Raw genomic sequence first — 20,728 nt, forward strand, 5'->3', positions numbered from 1 at the left:
CCTTCCTTCCTTCCTTCCTTCCTTCCTTCCTTCCTTCCTTTCCCCAGAAACAAAATATTTCATTAAATTGAAATATTTCTTGGGAATTCTTTTGTACACCATTATTAAAGTGCACTTTTTTTTTTTTTTTTTTTTAACTGTAGAAATGTTTCCATGCCTTGCATCAGTTACATGCTCAGTAATCAGTTGATCAGTGTAGATCAAACTACAAATGAGATGAACGCTTTTAAAGAATTCACAATGACTGTAGCTGAGTTAAACATGTAGGAGGCATTGGGAACTGCATAACTTTCTGTAGTTAATAAGGAAAAACTCGAACTCCAGTGCTAAACTTTATGTGTCTGTGTTTCATTTTAGGGGTACTTATATAAAACTATTTAATTTATTTTACTATCTTTTGAGTAAAATAATAATAATGATAATGATAACAATAATAATAATGATAATAATAAAGATGTGAATTTAAGGACTTTTTATAAAAACAAACAAATTTGAAATGCTTAACTATTTACCTATTCCATGGTGATAAATTGTCTTTAAAATCTACAGATACGTTCAATGTGACCTCACTATTTTTTGTTTGTTTGTTTGTTTCTGCTGTAAGTGAAAATATAGCCTTCTTAAATATCTTTATATGGAAGCTGTACCTAAATCATAGCATCGTGAGAAAATGAGCACAGAGATTTGTAAATAACCCACAATGGTTTTGTGAAATGCATAGTAGACTTTAGATTTTTCTTATAAACCCCCCAAATTATTACTGTCTTTAGTCTTCGGCTTATATATACATTAAAAGATAACCACCAACAAAAATGAATATGTATGTACATATGTATTGGAAATCTGTGTTGGGAGAGCTGTATATCACTCAAATACTGAAAGCTTTCCTTCCTGTACAGACACTGCAAAGAAAAAGAGAAAAATCATTTAATTTCATCCTCAGGGAATGTTATCTATTTAAAGCTGCCTAATGTGGAAAAAGTCCTGAGTAAGCACAGCAAAATATAGTGGTTTTAATCTCCAAGACACCTATATAAAAGGATTATTGCTTTTATGAGCTCTTTTTAATACTGTATCAATATTGATCTTGTCATGCAATTATAGAAGATTCCCCAACCCTTTTTCTCCTGGAAGTGGGATAGAATTCTTTCAGAATTACTTATAGGTGTTTTTTTGTTTGTTTGTTTGTTCGTTTTGGGTTGGTTGGTTGGTTAGTTTTTAGTAAGCAAGAATGAAACAGGTTCAGATTTTTCTTTCAGTTTAGCACTTCTCATGTCCTCCAACTATAGTCAAAAAGAAAATCTAATTTATTTTCTGTGAGTATAAAGTAAGGGCCAGAGTCAATAAAATTGCCTTCCAACATCTTAGCCACAAACACCGGATAAAAACAGGCAAAAGAATTTGAGTGATTATATTTACATTTAATTAACATTTGGCAGCTTAGAAAACTCTCTGGTGGTTAGTACATGGATAATACCAGATCTCTATTTCCAGGATAGGAAACTGGTTCATTTGACAGTGGTTTTCTGTCTTTAAAAGAAAGTCCAAGACCATGACATACAGCTAAAATAAATACAGTTAATTATGCATCTTGTTTCTGATAATCTGCAGAAAAATACTAAAAGTGGTTATTTTTTTTTAGTGAATATATATAAATATATATTTCTAAGTCTTTCCCTCTTTTCCTTCCTATTTTTTCTAGGTCTTTGCTGAGAAGCTTGGAAATATCACACTGTCAAAATGGGAAGAAACACCTTCAAAACTCAACTCCTTCAGGAGAATATATTTCAGTGCCTCAGGGCCATACACAGTATTCTGTGGGGTGGACTAAGACTGACAACTCATAACTCTAGCTTCAGAAAGTCTTCTATGTATATAACAAACTCATACACACGTAGCACAGCAAGAATTTAGTAAAAATAACCATTATGATCTGATGTCAAACTGAAATGATGGAAAATATGCTAGATAAGCATTAAATAATATTATAAGTTCTATACAATTACTTGAGATGCTTGACGAACCTGATCTCCTTCTGTGACAAAGTGATGCACTTGGTGGATGAGGGAAAGGCTGTGGATGTTGTCTAGCAAGACTTCAGTAAGGCTTTTGACACCATTTCCCACAACATTCTCCTCGAGAAACTGGCTGCTCTTGGCTTGGACTGGCATATGCTTCATTGGGTTAGAAACTGGCTGGGTAGCTGGGCCCAAAGTGGTGAATGGAGTTAAATCCAGTTGGAGGCCAGTCAGTAGTGGAGTGCCCCAGGGTTTAGTACTAGGGCCAGTTCTCTTTAATATCTTTATCGATGATCTGGATGAGGGGATCGAGTACGCCCTCAGTAAGTTTGCAGATGACACCAAGTTAGGTGCATGTGTCGATCTGCTCGAGGGTAGAAAGGCTCTGCAGGAGGATCTGGATAGGCTGGACTGATGGGCTGAGGCATGAGGTATGAAGTTCAACAAGGCCAAGTGCCGGGTCCTACACCTGGGGCACAACAACCCCAAGCAGCGCTACAGGCTGGGAGATGAGTGGTTGGAAAGCTGCCTGGCAGAGAAGGACCTGGGAATATTGGTTGATAGTCATCTGAATATGAGCCAGCAGTGTGCTCAGGTGCCCAAGAAGGCCAACAGCATCCTGGCTTGTATAAGAAGCAGCATGGCCAGGAGGTCTAGGGAAGAGTTTGTCCCCCCTGTACTCTGCTCTGGTGAGGCTATACCTTGACTATTGTGTTCAGTTTTGGGTCGCTCGCTACAAGAAGGACATGGAGGTGCTTGAGTGAGTCCAGAGAAGGGCAGCAAAGCTGGTGAGGGTCTGGAGAACAAGTCATATGAGGAGTGGCAGAGGGAGCTGGGATTGTTCAGCCTCGAGAACAGAAGACTCAGGCGCAACCTTATTTCTCTCTCTAAGTGCCTTAAAGGAGGCTGTAGTGAGGTGGGGTTTGGTCTATTCTTGTCCTGTCCTGGAGACAGGACAAGGGGGAATGGGCTAAAGTTGTGCCAGGGGAGGTTTAGGTTGGATATTAGGAGGAACTTCTCTACCAAAAGGGTCGAATGGGCTGCCCAGAGAATTGGTTGAGTCACCATCCCTGGAGGTCTTTAAAAGACGTTTAGATGTAGAGCTTAGTTATATGATTTAGTGAAGGACTAGTTAGTGTTAGGTCAGTGGTTGGACTAGATGATCTTGGAGGTCTCTTCCAACCTATATGATTCTGTGATTCTGTGATTCTTTTGAAATAAGTAAAGCATTATTTTATATTGTCATGTTCTCAAGTAATATATATATATATATATATTTGTACAAAATAAATTAATTTTGTTTACTCTTCCCCAGAAAAGTCAATTTTAATATTTTTTTTTTTTCTAATTTTTACTAAATGCTCATGCTCATGGGAATTTGGACAAGTTTTGTTTGAAAATAAATCTATGCATATTTCTTTACAGTACACTTTACCCTCTTCTGTTAATGGAGCAAATAAAAAATATACAATAATTGTGATCATTAATATGACAGACTTCTCAGTTAAATTTTTATTACTTTAATAGGAAAAGGAAAAAAAAAAAGGCTTTTCTCTTTGCAAACAGTAATTTTCATATGCTTTCAAGGAGAAGCAAATCTCATGTAGTTTACTTAGAATATATTTATCACATTCTTTGCTTGCCTTTGGCACATGTTATCAATTCCAATAATAAATGATGAAATGCTCCATCATTCTACTGTATTTTCAAGTATGTACTGTATATTTACATATTAAGGTGATTTTCAACATAATTTATCAAGTCAGTGAACTGGTCCTATAATAGTAAATATATTCTGTAGGGCTAATTTCAAGACAATGTAGTCATTTCATTCTTCAGCATAAATGATTAGACTTTTAAACTCACTGAATCTGTTTTAAAAAGCTGAATGAATTTTAATGAATTCCGTTATTAAATACAAAAACTTATTAAAGACTTAGACTGCTAAGTAAGAGCATTCAAAACATGAAATGATTAAAGTAAGATTATTTGTGCAAAAATACATACAGATCCTTTGTGCATACAGATTTAAAGATAAACTCTAATTATAGTCAATTAGATTGACTATTTTTTTTTTCTTAGCTCTATGTTTAATAACATTTAAGACAGTGGCTGTGACCTGCTTGCTCACATGGTTAGATATGCTGAAATTAACAGAAATATAAGATCATATTTCATATAAATAGATGAAATAATATAAAAGCTCTTTAAACTTAGGTTTTATCTGTTAATTATCTCTCTAATTTTCCAATAAAAGCTGAAAATACCATATGTGAAAAAAAAAAAAATGTGGTAAACCTACCTGAAAAATTGATAAAAATGTAGACTTAATATACTCCTGTTTGCTGAAGTCCCATTTGCACAATTCACTATGATTAAGTAATACTACAGTGTAGAAAAGTAAAAACTCAACTAAATTAAACTAAACTAAGATAAAGGGAACTTATTAATGCACTATTAAAAAACAACTGTGTTTCCTGTGAGTGAAAATTTATTCACAATCAAAGCATGTTTCTGTAAATATCTGAGACATACATATTTTCTTTCTACCTTCAGGTTTCTTAGAGTAAAAAATAAATAAATATATTAATTAAAAAAAGTAGAACTAACTCTGACTTAATGAACATATGTTTATGTAAATCAGCTTGAAAACGGTAACTAGGTGAAGAAGGAACATATTCTAGGATAGGACTATGCACTTCTTTATCATTATTTTGGAAATAGGAGGGTTTTTGATTAGGAAGCAAAAAAATTTTCATTAGTCCTGCATAAAACTAAATTACAGCAACTTGTTTGCTGTGCTGAAGTGCAGAAGGAAGGTACAAGTCAGTATAGCTCGCCCTCTGAGCCCCTGGTCTAAGTAAATGTGACATTGGAGACTATGTAGGTAGGAGTCTGTTGGAGATTAGAATTTAAGAAATTGTTAATCTTAATTTTTATTTTATTTTATTTATTTATTTATTTTAAGTAAACAATTATTATCCTTCCACCTGTCTTCAATTCAAGGCAAAACTGCTAGAATATCCCAGTATTCTCCCTCTGTCTCACTTCCTACTTATTGTTTTAATTGTTCTCTGCATGCTACATACACATATTTCTCTACAATATATTTTGCTTGTGATGGAATCCAAGATAATTAGGAGTTTGAGAAAAATTCCTAGCGAAGTTGACTGTTTAAAAGCAGTGGGCAGAGCTCTTTCCACCACATGCCAACACTCCAAAAGATGAGGACAACTGGCTATAGTAATCCTTTCTGCAGTGTCCAAGACTGAGCCCTTTTGTATATTTATCTGCAGGTTAGGATTAATGAAAAAGAGTTTGAACAGCAGGATTTGCCTGGCATAATTCAAATGGGATTTTTCTGGTCGATTGTGAAAATGTGTGTGAAATGAAAAGCATACTGAAACTGCCTATGAAGTACTATCTTACTACTAAGCTTTCAAAGAATGCTTTTCATATATTGATCTTCCACTTCTTTGAGTGTGCAGTAAGTGTGATTTCAAATAGAATGGAAGTCTCAGTGTCTTTAAAATATAAAAGAGTGGATCAGCTTTTTCCTTCAAACAAATTTTTAAGAAAACTATCAAAAATTTTATATACATTATTTATATACATTATTTTATGTCATTTTATATACAGAAGACATCTGAAAATCTTGCTGCAGTAATTTTTTCAGTATGAATTATAATTCACCAATTATATTACTCTATAGAGACAGTAACCAAGGCACAAGTAATCCACTGTTAAACAACCATCTCTCAAATTTTACATCTTAAAAAATTATATTTCCCATTTGATCACTGTCATGGTTGATGACAGTGGTCATTTGAGCACTTTTATCTGGGACAGAGTTAATTCTCTTCATAGTAGCTGATATGGCACTGTGTTTTGGATTTAGGGTGAAAACAATGTTGATAACACACCAATGTTTCAGTTGTTGCTGAGCAATGCTATCAGCAGAATATTGACTAAAAGCTTCTTTCAGGATACAAAAAAGAATGAATTCTTAAAACAAAGCCCATTTATTTTTCAGAATATACGTCTAGGCCTAATTGTCATAATTAATTTTTGTTTTTATTATTTTATTGTACTTTTATCATTTATTAACAAAGACAATATTATACATAATTTTTCACTTCACTGACTGAGGTTTCACAGTGATTACAAGAAAGCAGGATTTCCCGTTTAACCAGGACTTACCAAAATTAAAGGAGCTATAAATTGAAGGGATCCCAAGAGGCAAACTAAGCATTTGGTTATATGACCATAAAAAGAAAGGAAGGAATCTTTGGTTGCATTTCCTTTGAAGTTCATAATAATTTTTTTCAAAAACAATAGTAGTCTGAGAAAATTAAAACTTGATCTAGCATTCCATTTTACATAAAAATACCTCTGGAAGGAGAATAAAAACTGTAATTCTTCCTATGTAGGGTTAAAAATTTAGTCAACTAACTCTCTCCAAGGGTCAATCTAGAAAATGTATTGTTTCACAATTCCAACAAACACACATAGGATTTACTTATCTTTCAGAACATTTAATTTAAAAACTCTATTAAATGTGAAACATGTTAAAATCAGCTTGCACAATCTCTTATTCCCCTCCTCCCACTCTAAACACACTTCAAAGCAAAACTGAGTTTATCATCAAACTAGAGATTATGGCAAAACATGATTCTTTGAATCTTGTGACATGACAAAAAGTAAATATGTTTTAGCAAAAAAAAAAAAAAAAAAAGATAAAAAATGGTTTTGACTGCATGCTCTCTGAATTGCTTAACATCCACAGAATAAAAAAGATTTGGAATAAGAAATCACTGAGAAAGAACTGGTATTCCATTTTTGCAGGTTGCCACTCTTTAGTAAGGCAAGTGATAACTTTTAAGTGGTAATAAATTAAAAAGGAGCATTTACTCTTAGGTGATTAATGGAAAGAAGTATTGGATGGGACATTAAATGAAAGGCCTTATCAAATACTTAAATTTATCAGTCACTGAAAAAGCATGCTTCTTTATTCTGACACAAACTGCCAAAGAGTGATTTAAATTAGCCTGTATTAGAATCTTCGAAATGCAATTCAGCCTGCATTTTAAGGGCAATGAAATGGTTCCTTTATTAAACTGGTATCTGGCTACTTAACTGCTGTAGTTTTGGCAGCCCATTCATACAAAGCATAACCAACATAATTGATTTTCTCCCGCAGTTTCAAAACCAGGTGAAAACAATTTTCTCCACTGCAGACTTGTTTGTGAAATAAATGTAAATAGTCTGTACCTTGATGTACACCTTGTATCAGTAAACTACTTGTTTATCTTACAACCTCTAAGATACTCAACACACATCACTCAGCTGAATACACTTTTTCTTCATAGGTAAGGTGAAGGTAACTTTTTTGTACCTTCTATATACCTTCTAAGGTACAAAGAAGTACATACGTATGATGTATGTATGTATGTACACACACATACACACACACACAAAGCCACTGAGAAAAAAACTGTGTAAGGAAAAGTTGTGGAAAGGCTTGGGGCCTACATTTAAACTCAAGCCCCTGGCTCTGCCCTGCTCTGTGTTGCAGACATGCCTATTCCCATCCTAGTATGCTTCTGCTGTTCCCTGCAGAAAAGCATCACTATATGAAGTCTTGCACAAACTGCAACTATACTTTTGTTGCAGACAAAGGCTGCAATAATTGGGGATGTTTTGGGTATGTATTTAGTAGCAATGGAAGAGTCAGTATATTTTTCAAAGCCTCCCAGTTTCTGAGATGACACTATTGAGAAGAGGGCCAAACTCATTACTGAAGCACACTGTAGAGGCCACAAAATGATTATCATAAACTGAAAGAGGAGATGATCTAACTCAATATCAGAAAAAGGTTTTTGCTAGGTTGCCTACAGATACTATGTAGTCTTCATCCCTGCAGGCTGTAAAGATCCAACAAACCAAAGCTCTAAGCAAACTGCTGTGATGTGAGAGCTAGCCCAGCTTTAAAGCAGGAGCTTGGACTGGAGACTGAGATCCTGCCCAGCCTCAATTATTCTTTCATCTCAAGAGGGGAGAACACAACTTTTGAAGGGGGAGATTCATTTGTTTACTTCTTTCCATCTGAAAGTCTGGTGTGGTCATTAATATTTCTTTGATAACTTTGTGGAGAGAATTTGGTAAGAATAATCTCTCTAGAGACATTCAGTGCTTGGTGTTTTGACAGTGTGTCTGCCAAAACATGGACTTTGTTGGATGGATACTCTTTGAGGGGAGGAGATGTATTTCCCCACTCCTAAAGCATTCAGAGTCAGTACAACATACTTCCTTCAAACAAGGTTAAAAATAAAATATAAAAATCACTCTACTAATAATTCAACAATTCTTAACAAACAGTATTCTAATGTCTAAATGTTTTCACTCACTTTTTTTTTTTTTTTCACTGTTTAATTGCTGCAAATTGAGTTGTTTTCTCAATTAAACAGTTTATTGTTGTAAAGTGTTTATTGCAATTATGAATTTATGGCATGACCCACAGCTAATACAAAATTTGAATTTCTCCTAGTAGTTTGAGTTGGTGATTGCCTTCTTTTATCTCTAGGCTGATGAGGAAATGGATGGTAAAAGTTCTGTGCACTCAAACAAAATGCACAGTGCTGACATTTTCTTGCCTTGACTGAATTCTTTGAAATCACTTGATTCACAAAGCAAAGAATACTGCATGTGTTTTACTGTGCATATGGAAACAAAATAAAAGTTCTGAAATTTTCCTTAATGATGTATTTCATATATTTCCCATGAAACTTGAATCGGGTCAGATTCAGTTCATTTCTGTGTCATATAAGGTACTTTATATTTTTCTAGGAGAAGGCCTGTCTGCAAATACATGAAGTTATGCTTATTCAAATAGTGATCAATGCAATTTTTTTTTGATTCATTCACTTAATATTCAGTTTTCTGAAATACTAAACAAGCACAAATAGATATTATACCTATTTAAATATTTGGCAGTACAACTAACCATACCATTATATGCTCATAAAACAATTGTTTCCTTTATAAGAAATCATGATTAAATCATCACTTCAGTTAATATTTTGTTAACAATTAAAAGTTACAGAAAATTTCAGACTCTAGTCGTATTATTTTCAAATATGATGTGACTGTAGTGATACCCAAACTGGAAGCAGACACAGACAAAGAATGTATTCCTCAACCACATGCAAGTAGAAGTACCATAAGGAAAAATGCATTCTGCTGAGATGTAAAACTATTTGCCCACCTAATACAATAACAAAATATAACACAGTATAGCAATAACAAATATAACACAATGTATAAACAGGCCTTAAAACCAATATTTAATTTACCAATATACATGGGGTTCACTTAGCCAGGATTATACTGTAAAGAGTGTATATTAGTATATTAGTATAAAGAGCTTTTACAGTGTAGGTATAAAAATCAAGAAAGTTAAAACTCTAAATTAATCTATTTTGATATTCACACAAATCTTTTTTTTTTTTTTTCATAACATTGAAGTCAGTGAGATGTCTCAAGGCGCAATGTTCAATTGCTGCTTCTGTAAGAAGGGACAGAATCAGTCCAATTTCTTCTGACATTATTCTATTTACAACTTATGGTGGCCCAGGCAAAAATCTCAATGAACTTTCAGTTTCAAGAGAAGGGGGTTTACTGCTAAAAAATTATGTTATGATGGATTATCCCTTGTTAGAAGGATAAGAAGCTTCCAAAAGGCTCTATGTAAGTAAGTAGATCTAAACAAATATGAACAAATATGTTGTTTGGACTCTTTAATTTGGTTCTATAAAAAAAAAAAAAAAAAAAAAAAAAAAAAAAGACTTCGTAAATGAAATCAATAAACAATTAAGACCCTTTACAGTGATATACCCCCACAAGAAATCTATATAAAACTGCAGCATATGGAAATCAATAAAAGCTTTATTTTAGTTCCTATTTGGTCTTCTAAAATTTAGTTGAGATGCAGGTTCAACCCCTAAACAGCTTTGCAGTTCCAAACAATGGAATGATTTTATATTTGCCATTGTGTAATACTTTTCCTTAGGTAACAAGACTTTTATTTGTAGTTAAAAAATAACAATAACAATAACAATAACAATAACAATAACAATAACAATAACAATTACAATAACAATAACAATAACAATAAATAACATAATAGATTTTTATAACTTAGAATAAATATAGGACCTTCTTATTAAAAAAATAAATTAATAATAAATGTCTAAAACATCATAGGAATTTGAAAATTAGAAGCAAATGTTTAACTGAAGGGTGTGGCTGGAAACAGCATATTTTTTTCATCTAAGAAACCTCAATATTTAGCAATATCAAGCATTACAAAATGGAGTTGTTTACTGTCTTATTATAAAGCAAAGTACTATCATTCTTGTTAAACCAAATAAACAAACATTTACAATCTTGAATCAAGTATTCAAGCTTTATTCCTTTATTTACAGCTACTTTATTCTGAAAATTTTGATCCCTTAAAATCCTATGTTCTAACTAATAAATATCTGAATATAAGTATCTGAAGGGAGGGTGTCAAGACGATGGGGACAGACTCTTTTTGATTGTGGCCTGCACAACAAACTAAAGCACAGAAAATTTCAACTGAATATGAAAGGGCAGTTTCTTTACTGTGAGGGTAACAGGTTGCCCAGAGAGGCTGTAGAGCCTCCTTCAAAACCTGCCTAGATGCGATCCTGTGCAATGTACTGTAGGTGACCCTTCTTGGCAGTGGGGGTTGGACTAGATGATCTTCAGAGGTCCCTTCTGACTTCAAGCATTCTGCGACTCTGATTCTGTGATTCTCAGCATGAATAATTTTGTATGTTGGCTGTTTAGAATTATGCATCCTATTTAATTGAAAATATTTAAATGAAAGTAAATCTTTTTTGTACTTAATTTCTAGTAGAAAAAATGATTGTCTAACACATATTGATTTTTTTAACAGCAACAACAAAAAGGTTATGCGTAAAACCAAGCATGTAAACGTTTTTCTTGACCAAAGATTTCAATAGCAATCATGTGCTCAAATGTTTTGGAGAAACAGTACTGACGTTTTGTTAAAATTTTACCACAAGAACGAACCTATTACAGAAAATATCCCATTATAAACCACCTGGACAAATATTTATTAGGAGTCACTTCAAGTTAAAAGAGAAACATAACCAAAAAGGTAACCAGGTAAAAGGTAACTGACCACAGGCAGTTTTGGGTCTGATCTGATTTTCAGAAAGATCTTTAGCTCCTGTGCATTTACCTGAAGTTCCCAATACCTCTGAAAAATCAGGTAATACCAGGGGTGGAATTATTTCTTGTTGGATACTACTAACACAAAGTCTTAATACAGAAATAAAGATATATAAAAAGATATTTATTTTTTTTTCTAAAATTATTTTAAAGTGATATTTAAGTAAAGGAACAAAAGAATTTATCTCTGTGAGGGAGGGAGCTATATTTGTATCCCTAACCAGATACACAAACAACTTGTCAAATGGTGCCTATTATAGTTTCTTGCTTGAATAGTTTGGCAGAGGAAAAACAAACAAACAAAAAAAACAACAACTCAAGTTTTGTGCCCTTCCTGAAGCTTTTGCACTGTGGATAATTTATTCTGAGTAAAAAATAATCAGGATACAGAAATGGTATCTGCATAGGTATCTGATCTCATTTCATCATTATGGTAATAATCATCATAATAGTGATTGGTATGAAGATTACACTTTGATTTTAATTTAAATGGATTTTACTGGTAAATTGGATTTTGTTATGCTTCATAAGAATATAGTTCATGAAGTGAGCTGAATTGCCTACCTTTACAAATTGATATGGATCAGAAGAGAAACTTCATTTCATGCAACCTTTGAAATACCCATACAGAAATGTAAAATTTATTCTTGCATGTCATCTGTGGCTCTAATGCATTAAGAATTATTTTTATCTAGCCAGATGCAAAAGTTTTGTATTTAGTTTGCTATTTACTATCATATTTTTTGTTTAATTTTATTCACTATTATCAAACAGTATTAAATTTCATTATATCTCTAAAAATATTTCCATTAATTTATTTTTTAATTAGTCTCATTCTACATGTGCCTGAATTTCCTGTTGTATTCCTATGCCTTCTTCAAGCTAATCTTCTTCAAATTAATTTGAAATAACTCTTCAATCATGAGATAATCAGTATGAACTTCACAAAAAAATATATTTTTTCTTTTTCTTTTTTTTTTTTTTCCCCCCTCTGGAAATGTATACAAAATGGAATATAGTTGCCTTGTTTTATGTTTCTCAGAGGATTCTGCATATGCTTTTCTTCATATTTTTCATTCAGACCATAAAAATTTAAATGTAAAAGCTATGTGTGTGGATGTGGTTTAACCTACACATTTTAAACATGGCTTTCTATCATAGATAACTACATTTTCAATGTAGTCACATATCCTAATCCAAAATTGCTTTTTTTTTTTTTTTTTTTTCCCACACCAGAAAACCAAAGCATTTTAAAAACTCAAATTTTACAAAGTGGTCAAACATACAATTCATTTTGATCATAAATTTAAGGTGCATTTTCCTGATACCAACACCTCCCTGCATTAGTAAGTGTCTTGAAGCACTGTTATGAAGAAAAGCAATGTAGCTTAAGTGAAGGAAATATAATAAAATATCAGTCAGTTTTATCTTACTATTATATCTTTATGCAAGGGGATTAAAGTTAATGTTTACTTTCTTATAAACATAAAAATGAAAATATATTCTTCTTCCTGATACCACAAAGAGCTACATTTGTCGTCAATAAAAATATTGTGAGTGCTGTTGCCTGGCAACCTTCATGCAAGGAAAATTGTATTCCTGAGCACAATTTAAACTGTAATATAAGATTCTAGTATACCTATAAAATGTTGATACTGTGTTATTTCTATGAAATGCAATCAGAATCCTATAAAAAAAAAAAAATCAGCTATTTTAAATTAGTATTAAAAATTTTTAATGTTTATTGAAAAAAAAAATAATATGAAAATAAAAAACAAATTTAAAAATTATTTCAATTAAAAAAGAAATCCATCACTAGTGAAAACATGCTTAGGTCCATGACATCCAATAACACTGAGATGTTATTGATTCCAAAAATTATACTGTAGTTTTATTTTAAAATTTTAAAGGTAAATATTGCTACCAGAAAGAGAGATATTATTTTATAGAAGCATAAGGATTACATTAGTGTTTGAAAAAAAAAAAATCATATGTAGATATCTCAGTAATATTAATGCTATATTCTGTATTAGTTAGACATCCTACCTAACTTCAGACATTCACAAGATGGCTCCATCATACTTATGTTCACTCTTCGTGAAAACTTATGTTATCTTCTATTTTCTTAAAGATAAAAATAATCAGAATTGAAAGTGTCCATGTTTTGCACAATCACATAAAAATGCTAAGGGAGATACTCTGGTTTAGAAACTGGCAGAAATGTTGGCTTCATCCTTAAATATAATCAACATATAGAAATCTCATGCAAGGAAAAGCAATAATATTTAAGCAGTGCCTTCTATTTCTCTTGTTATCCTTTGTTATCTTGTTATCTTGTTACGTTTTCTTTTATTAAGAAAAAAATATCATTTTCAATATCATCAATATCATTAATATTATCATCAATATCATAACTTTTTCTGTTGTTAATTGAGGCTTAAAATAAGTTTGAAATAAATTAGTGATTTCTAGGCAGCATTTTTTAACTGAGAGTCTACAACAGCCATGTGCACAAGTATATATTAATAACAATATTCTGAAAACTGCTCTATTTTTAATGTAATATTTTTGTGATATTAATGCAATATTTTTGTCCCATCAGTACAGAGACAGTTGGATTCTGTTAGGCAAATATTTAAAATATATTTAATTAAACAATGATAAATTATATGCCCAACATTAAATGAAAAATTAGTGCTTTCTTTGAATAATTTTATCTTTTCTTTGTATAGTCTTCTCTTTATAAAGTTTGACTAACTCAAGCAACGTGACCTTAGACTTATTGGATGGATTAGAGTGATAGACAAGATATTATTCAGGGATGCTATTCACCACCATCAGTGTGGTTTGCCAGAATGGAACTACTGTTTCTTTTATTGATATGTATGTCTAATATTAGCAAAAAACAGCAGTGGTGCTTTCACAACATAAAAAGGATAATAAGATACTTGAATGCATCTAGAGGTGGGCAAGGGTAAAATAGCTGGAAGGCATATCCTCCAAGAGGATAAGACAAGAGGATCCTCCAAGAGTCTGAGGAAAACTTGGGCTGTCTAGTCTTGAGAAAAGTAGGCCAAGAAGTGATCTCATTGCTGTCTACAACTTCCTGAGGCAGGGAAGTGAAGAAGGAGGTGCCAGTCTTTTCTCCCCTGTAACCAGTGACAGGACACCTGGGAATGGCACATAGCTGCAACAGGGGATGTTCAGACTGGATATTAGGAAAAATTGTTTTACTGTGAGGGTGGTCAAACACCAGAACAGACTTCTTAGAGAGATGGCTGATGTCCTATGTCTGTCAGTGTTCAAGAGGCATTTGCATAATGCTCTTAATAATAATGTTTTAACTTTTGTTTAGTCCTGGAGTGGTAAAGCAGTTGGACTCAATCATATTTGTAGTTCCCTTCCAATTGCGCTATTCTGTTCTATTCTGTTCTGTTCTGTTCTGTTCTGTTCTGTTCTATTAATTCTTTTCTCTTGCTATAAAAAAATAAATAGTCACTTGAACTATATTTTATGCCAAATCTGCTAAATATATGAAGAGATATGATAGCCAGAAATGGGAAATATTCTCTAAACTTTCTGCTTTTGATAGCAGCACTCACTTCCATCTGTTAGTCCCAACTGAGAGGCTTCCTAGCTAGCTATTTAAAGTTTAGGGAATACTATAAACTAATCTGTTTAGACTTCTCGACAATCTATGCATAATCTTTTTTAAAAGATCTGTAGGAAGAAGCTATTTTTATCTTAGATAGTTGTTTTAGGCTGGAATGATTTACTGCATACCTTCATATCTCCCCTGGCCCTACAGAGAACAAAGAAAATTGTCTCATGCTTGCCACTACTAAACTTGATGTTTTATCTCAGGTGAAAGCTTATGATTATTACATACTTTGTTATGTACGCAAACACAGATTATAAATTATACATATGTTAATTAGTATTTATGGCTGAAAATTGAACAATTTTGTTAATTAGTAAGAAGAAATTGACATTTATTAACTTTTCTATCTTATTCAAATTCTTTTGAAATTCTTATTTCCCTTGTCTAACCCAGCTCCCTGGGTAGTTTTTAATTGGAGAAAATAATATATTCTTAGTCTAGAGCCTCTTAATTCCATGCTATCTCATTGATGCTGCTAAGTGTAAGAAATACCGAGCCTTCTGGCTTCTGTGTAGCTGACATTGAAATAACAAGTACAGTGAGGCTTTGCTTGTTGGAAAAAACAGTATTTGATGACTGTAAGTGAAAACAAAATACCAGAAAACAAATTTCAGAATGCTACAATTTTAGAGGAGTGACCTGAGCACTATGAACTGAGAATTCTAGATCTGCAAGACTTGCAGAGAAGGGATAGAATTGAACACCTGGACCTTCCCAAAGGGATTAAGAATTTTGGGTTGCTACATTTTTACAGTCTCTAGACGTAAAGTTTTTATTCCTTCAAAGTGTGTAAGATTGAAAGGAAATACCTTGCTCTGTATTACTTCTGGCAAGAAGTGAGCTTTGTGTCTTAGATAACACCTCATGCAGCTGATAAGAGTAGGAGGAAACTATTTTTTAAATGTATATATAACATTTCAATTTTGGAAATCCATCATAACCAAAAATAAAATTCAACTTAGAAGGTTAGGCACACTCAGATATCTATCTCATCTCATTTCAATGAATTTTCACTACACTGAAAAGCAAGAAGGTAAACTTATGCTTAATAAAAAGATGATAAATTGTAGAAGAGAGAGGTGGTTTTTATTTATTTATTTGTTTGTTTTTAAGAAAGGAGGATACAAGAAATATGTCATGTCACCAGAGGTACCTGGATAGCAAAATCAAAGAAAGAAAAATATTTGCTGCAACTCCCTGCTGTCCTTTGAGATAAAACATGCAGGGGAATTCTCTCAGTTTTCCAATATACAAGGTAAGTTTCAAAAGCTTGCCCAGCGTCAGAGAAGAGTTGTTCCCACTGACTGTAAATAACCCTTCCCTCTTGGCAGCTTTGCTGCTGCAGTAATACTGCCAGAAAATATAGGCCTCAAGGTATCTATAGTACAGAATCAGTGAAATGTTTCATTGTGAATAATGTATTTTGGCAGATGCTTGATCTTATCTTTTAAAAGTAAAAGTGAAACTAGTCTTCCACAGTGTTCAGACATTTCATCTTTTTAAAAGGGTTCCTTTGACAAAGTAATACAGATTTGGCTATCCTGTGTCTCTTTTTCTCCTACTACAGAAAGATATTAAATTGTACGACTTTGATGAATATGTCATTCCCTACAAAATCATGAAAAATATTTCAAAATGTCTATTAAAATAGGCTATCTGCAAATGTTACCCCCTTATGTTTCAGATCTCAGCTAGGTGTTCCATGGGATCTTGAATTCAGGACTAAGACATGAATCAATTAGGTGTTCAGCCTGTGCAAGTCTGAAAAGGCTTGGAACAAGAATACATTCAACATCCTTCATTCTTTAATGAAATCAGCAATCACAAGAAAATGTATCTGAGATAAAGTAAAATGGAAAGAAAGAATATAGAGCCCTTGACAGAGAAAAAAGGAAAAAAAAAAAAAAAAAAAGAGAGAGAGAGAAAAAAAAACACTATATATGCGTGTGCATATGAACTGTATTATAAACATAAAGAAAGAAAGCTAGACAAGTGAAGACACAAAAGGAGAGAAATGGGGAGGGAGAGGGAGGCAGGGGAAGCTACAAGGAAGAGTAGGCTAAACAGAAAAAAAAAAAAAAAAAAAAAAAAAAGAGAAACAATACTATGAAAGATATATATGACCAGAAGTACATATATTTAGCAAACCAAAATTAGAAAATAAATAAAATAAAATAAAATAAAATAAAATAAAATAAAATAAAATAAAATAAAATAAAATAAAATAAAATAAAATAAATAAAATAAAATAAAATAAAATAAAATAAAATAATTAAACTCACAAATAATTAAACACAAGGAAATGGACAGAGACAGCCAAATCACTTGTGTAAGTGATAATGAAACAAGTGGTAATGAAACAAGAAGTAAATAAATTAATGTGAATAAAGAATAAGAATTCAATACTAAAAAGATAAAATAGGATCCAGAGTGCTGAAATATTTTTGAGTGTATGCTAACTTGAAATTATTTTTTTAGCTTTTTTTCCTGTATATGGACATATCCAATTTTCTGTTCCTTAGAGGAATGACTCCTGATTCCTCTAAAAATAAGCACTATAATTTATGACATTCCTGGTTTTGAACAGTGTTTGGGATGTTCAAAAAATTTGAAAAGATTTGAGAAAATGGGAAAAGCAACAGTAGTAACTTTTAGGAGACTAATTAATACATTAGTGTGTCAAAATGTCTTGTTAATAAAACAGTGAAAATAAGTCTGGTCTTTTTGTTTACATGCTTAAAGTTTTATACCTTTAGTTTGTGTAAGTACCACATTCTCCCAATATTATGTCTGCTCCCTTCTGTAAATTATTCTATACTGTGATATATTCTTTATGTTCAATTCAACTTATCACTGGTGTCATTTCTAGTAGCGTGTGTTAAACTTCTAGAGGAGACTCATACCTCATTAAGCCAAAACTTAGGTATCTTGATTTTAGGTATCTTTATGTGAATGAAATGTTTAGTCTCTTGCTTTGGTAAATGGAGACATAGTTAGGTTTGTCAATGAAAGTCATCTTAAAGTAAACATCAGCAAACCAGTGTCAAGGTTCCCTTGACAAGGGTCCTGACTCACTCAACTATTCTGAGTTTGGTGCGTAGCTAGACATACAGAATTGTCTAGTACCATCTGATATACCCTGGGGTGGCCAGGACTGTATTAGAAGATATGAAACAGGACCTCAGGGAGACTGATACTATCCCATAATGGTATCTGGAAGCCCATTGGAACATCTCAAGAAATTTTATATGTTCATGGGTTTGGCTTAGATAAAGTTAATCTTCTTCATAGCAACCTGTATGATTGTGATGTTAAGATCCGTGATTTAAAGAACATTGGTAACACATCAGTTTTTTATCTATTGCTGAACAACTCTTGCACAATATCTATTTCTCACACTGTCCACCCCAGTGAGAAGGCTGGTGTGTGTGCAAGCTGGGGAGAAATATCTGGGACAGCTAACCTGAAGGGATATCCCATAGTTATATGACGTTGCATTCAACAACAACAACAACAAAAAATCCCAGAGAAAGGAAGGGAATGGTTATTTCCTTCCTCTGTAATAAGGGTTATTTATTTGACTTTCCATGTAAATGTTACATGTGATGGAGTCCTGCTTTCCGGGTAGTGCGTAAACATCTGGCTGCCAATGGAAAGAAGTGAATGAATACCTTATTTTGCTTTGTGTGCATTCATATTTCTGCTAATATATTCAACTGTCTTTATCTCAACCCACGTTGTTTCAGCTTTTGCTCTTCTGATTCCCTCTTCCATCCCACTGGAGGGTGAAGTGAGCGAACAGCTGTGTAGGGGCTTAAGTACTAGCAGGGCTCAAACCACCACAGTAAACAACAAATAGAGCCCTTGGAAACACTTGTCTGGAAACACTTGCATAAAGACATCTTAGTATTTTATTCTTAACTTTCAGGAGTCAAAATGGACATTCTGCATGAAGACTTTTATTTCATTTCATTTTCAAACAGTTAACAATAATTTCAGAAGATCAACTGATTTTCTGTGAGAAGTTCTAATTTTCAGCTAGTTCATTTTAAATGTTGTTTGTTAACTTTCTCCCATTGAATATTTTGCTTCTTTTGTTCTGAAGTGAACATCAAGTTATGCAAAACACATTTATTTTTACACTCTCTTAATGGTGTTACGTCATGATCTTATCATAGAAAAAAAAAAAACATGCAGACTGGACAAAAGCATATGTCTCATGGGCAGAAAGGAATGTCTAATTTAGCATTTATTTATAGCAGCAAATGATTGCTTCCTCTATAAGCACTGAACACCAAACCTGATTATGAGTCCTATAATGATATGTATATCATTATAGGTAGCCTATATGATATGTAAGTCAATAGGTGCAGCAGTACTTTCTGGATAGATTAAATCTTGAAAAGAGAGAGAGAGAAAAAAAAAAAAAAAAAAAAAAAAAAAACTGTAGAAGGAATGATAATTGAATGAAACTAAGAAGTATAATCACAGTCACTGAAATACAGTTAATTGAATATTTCTAACTGTTAAAGTGTACCTGGACCATAAAACTGCTAACACTGGAAAATTAAACTGACTTCTAGGAAGGTTAGGGTAGGAAATTTTGTTCTCAATTGCATTAGTCAATTATATTATTCATTGAAGCAAATCAGCTAACTCTATATGTGCATGGATATAAATGAGGCCAAGTAGATCTAGTCAGCAAATGACCCTTCTTTAAAGGAAAACTTAACTTTAGTGTTGTTGTTTTTTTTATTGTTGTTTGTATAAATGTTAACCAAGTGTTAAAAAAAAAAACAAACAAAAAAACAAACAAAAAACAACAACAACACACATTTGTTAACAAAACTGAAATGGGAACAAGAAAGTTTTATATCAATTATAACCTTTGTATATTTCATATGCATAGGATATATATGAAACAAATAAAATATATAAATTAAATTTTATATATATAATGTGCATATATATAAATTATATGTATACATATAAAACTTTGTGTGTATGTGAATAATCACCTTACATTTTATACATATTACACATATAAATGTATTTTAATAGAAAAAGAATTTATAAATAAAAATATTTTTGTTATGAAAATGCAACATTGTTTTTTGTTGTTTTTGTTTGTTTGTTTGTTTGAAGGAAAAATCAAATCATGTAAAATCCATGACTTTTAAGAAAAGGTTCACTAAAGAGGCATTTTGTGTCAGAAAATTGGTTTGATGGTGTCCAAAATAGTTGGAGATGTATCATTTTTTCCAACTGTAAACAAGTCAAATGTGTCCATTACCTTAATATAATTCTTGTTACTTGATTGAGGCAATTCTTAGAGTCAGACAAGAATGGTGAAATTTTTATCAGCATCCTTTCCATTTTCCAGTAAAAATTCTTGATGAGGGTTGAGATGGATTTTTTTAAAATGATGTGGAGTTAAAATTCAGTTCATTAAAATACAACAGTAGGGCATCTGCTGAGCATCAGGAGAATTTTTCCATACAAATGAGGCAATGTAGAACTTACACTGTGGAGCTAATCATTAAGAATTCTAATCATCTGAAATTCCTCACTCCATGGGTGCTGATCTGATGGCTCCATAATTCAGCACATAAGGGTAGGATTACATTAGAATTTTAAAAAAAGTAGTCTTCATGGTCACAGAGGGCCAGTTTTAGGCCTTCATGAATAATACATAGACAGAGAAGGGAAGAGATTTAATTCAATGTTCTAACCTGAACAATTACAGGAGAGTTTTGGAATAAAATGAGTT

At 32.4% G+C, this 20,728-nt stretch overlaps 1 protein-coding gene across 8 annotated transcripts in view; it reads left to right on the forward strand.

Moving 5' to 3' along the window:
- The window catches only part of LOC311430722 (uncharacterized protein), a 65,412-nt gene extending 62,149 nt beyond the window's left edge, over positions 1-3,263 (forward strand). For all 8 annotated transcript variants that reach the window (XR_014688977.1, XR_014688978.1, XR_014688979.1 and 5 more), the window contains one exon: positions 1,703-3,263. The gene's annotated coding sequence lies outside the window, so the exon portion shown is untranslated. The remainder of the gene's footprint in view (positions 1-1,702) is intronic.
- The last annotated feature ends 17,465 nt before the right edge of the window (positions 3,264-20,728 follow it).

Source organism: Aythya ferina (genome assembly GCF_964211825.1).
Source record: "Aythya ferina genome assembly, chromosome: 1".
NCBI lineage: Eukaryota > Metazoa > Chordata > Aves > Anseriformes > Anatidae > Aythya > Aythya ferina.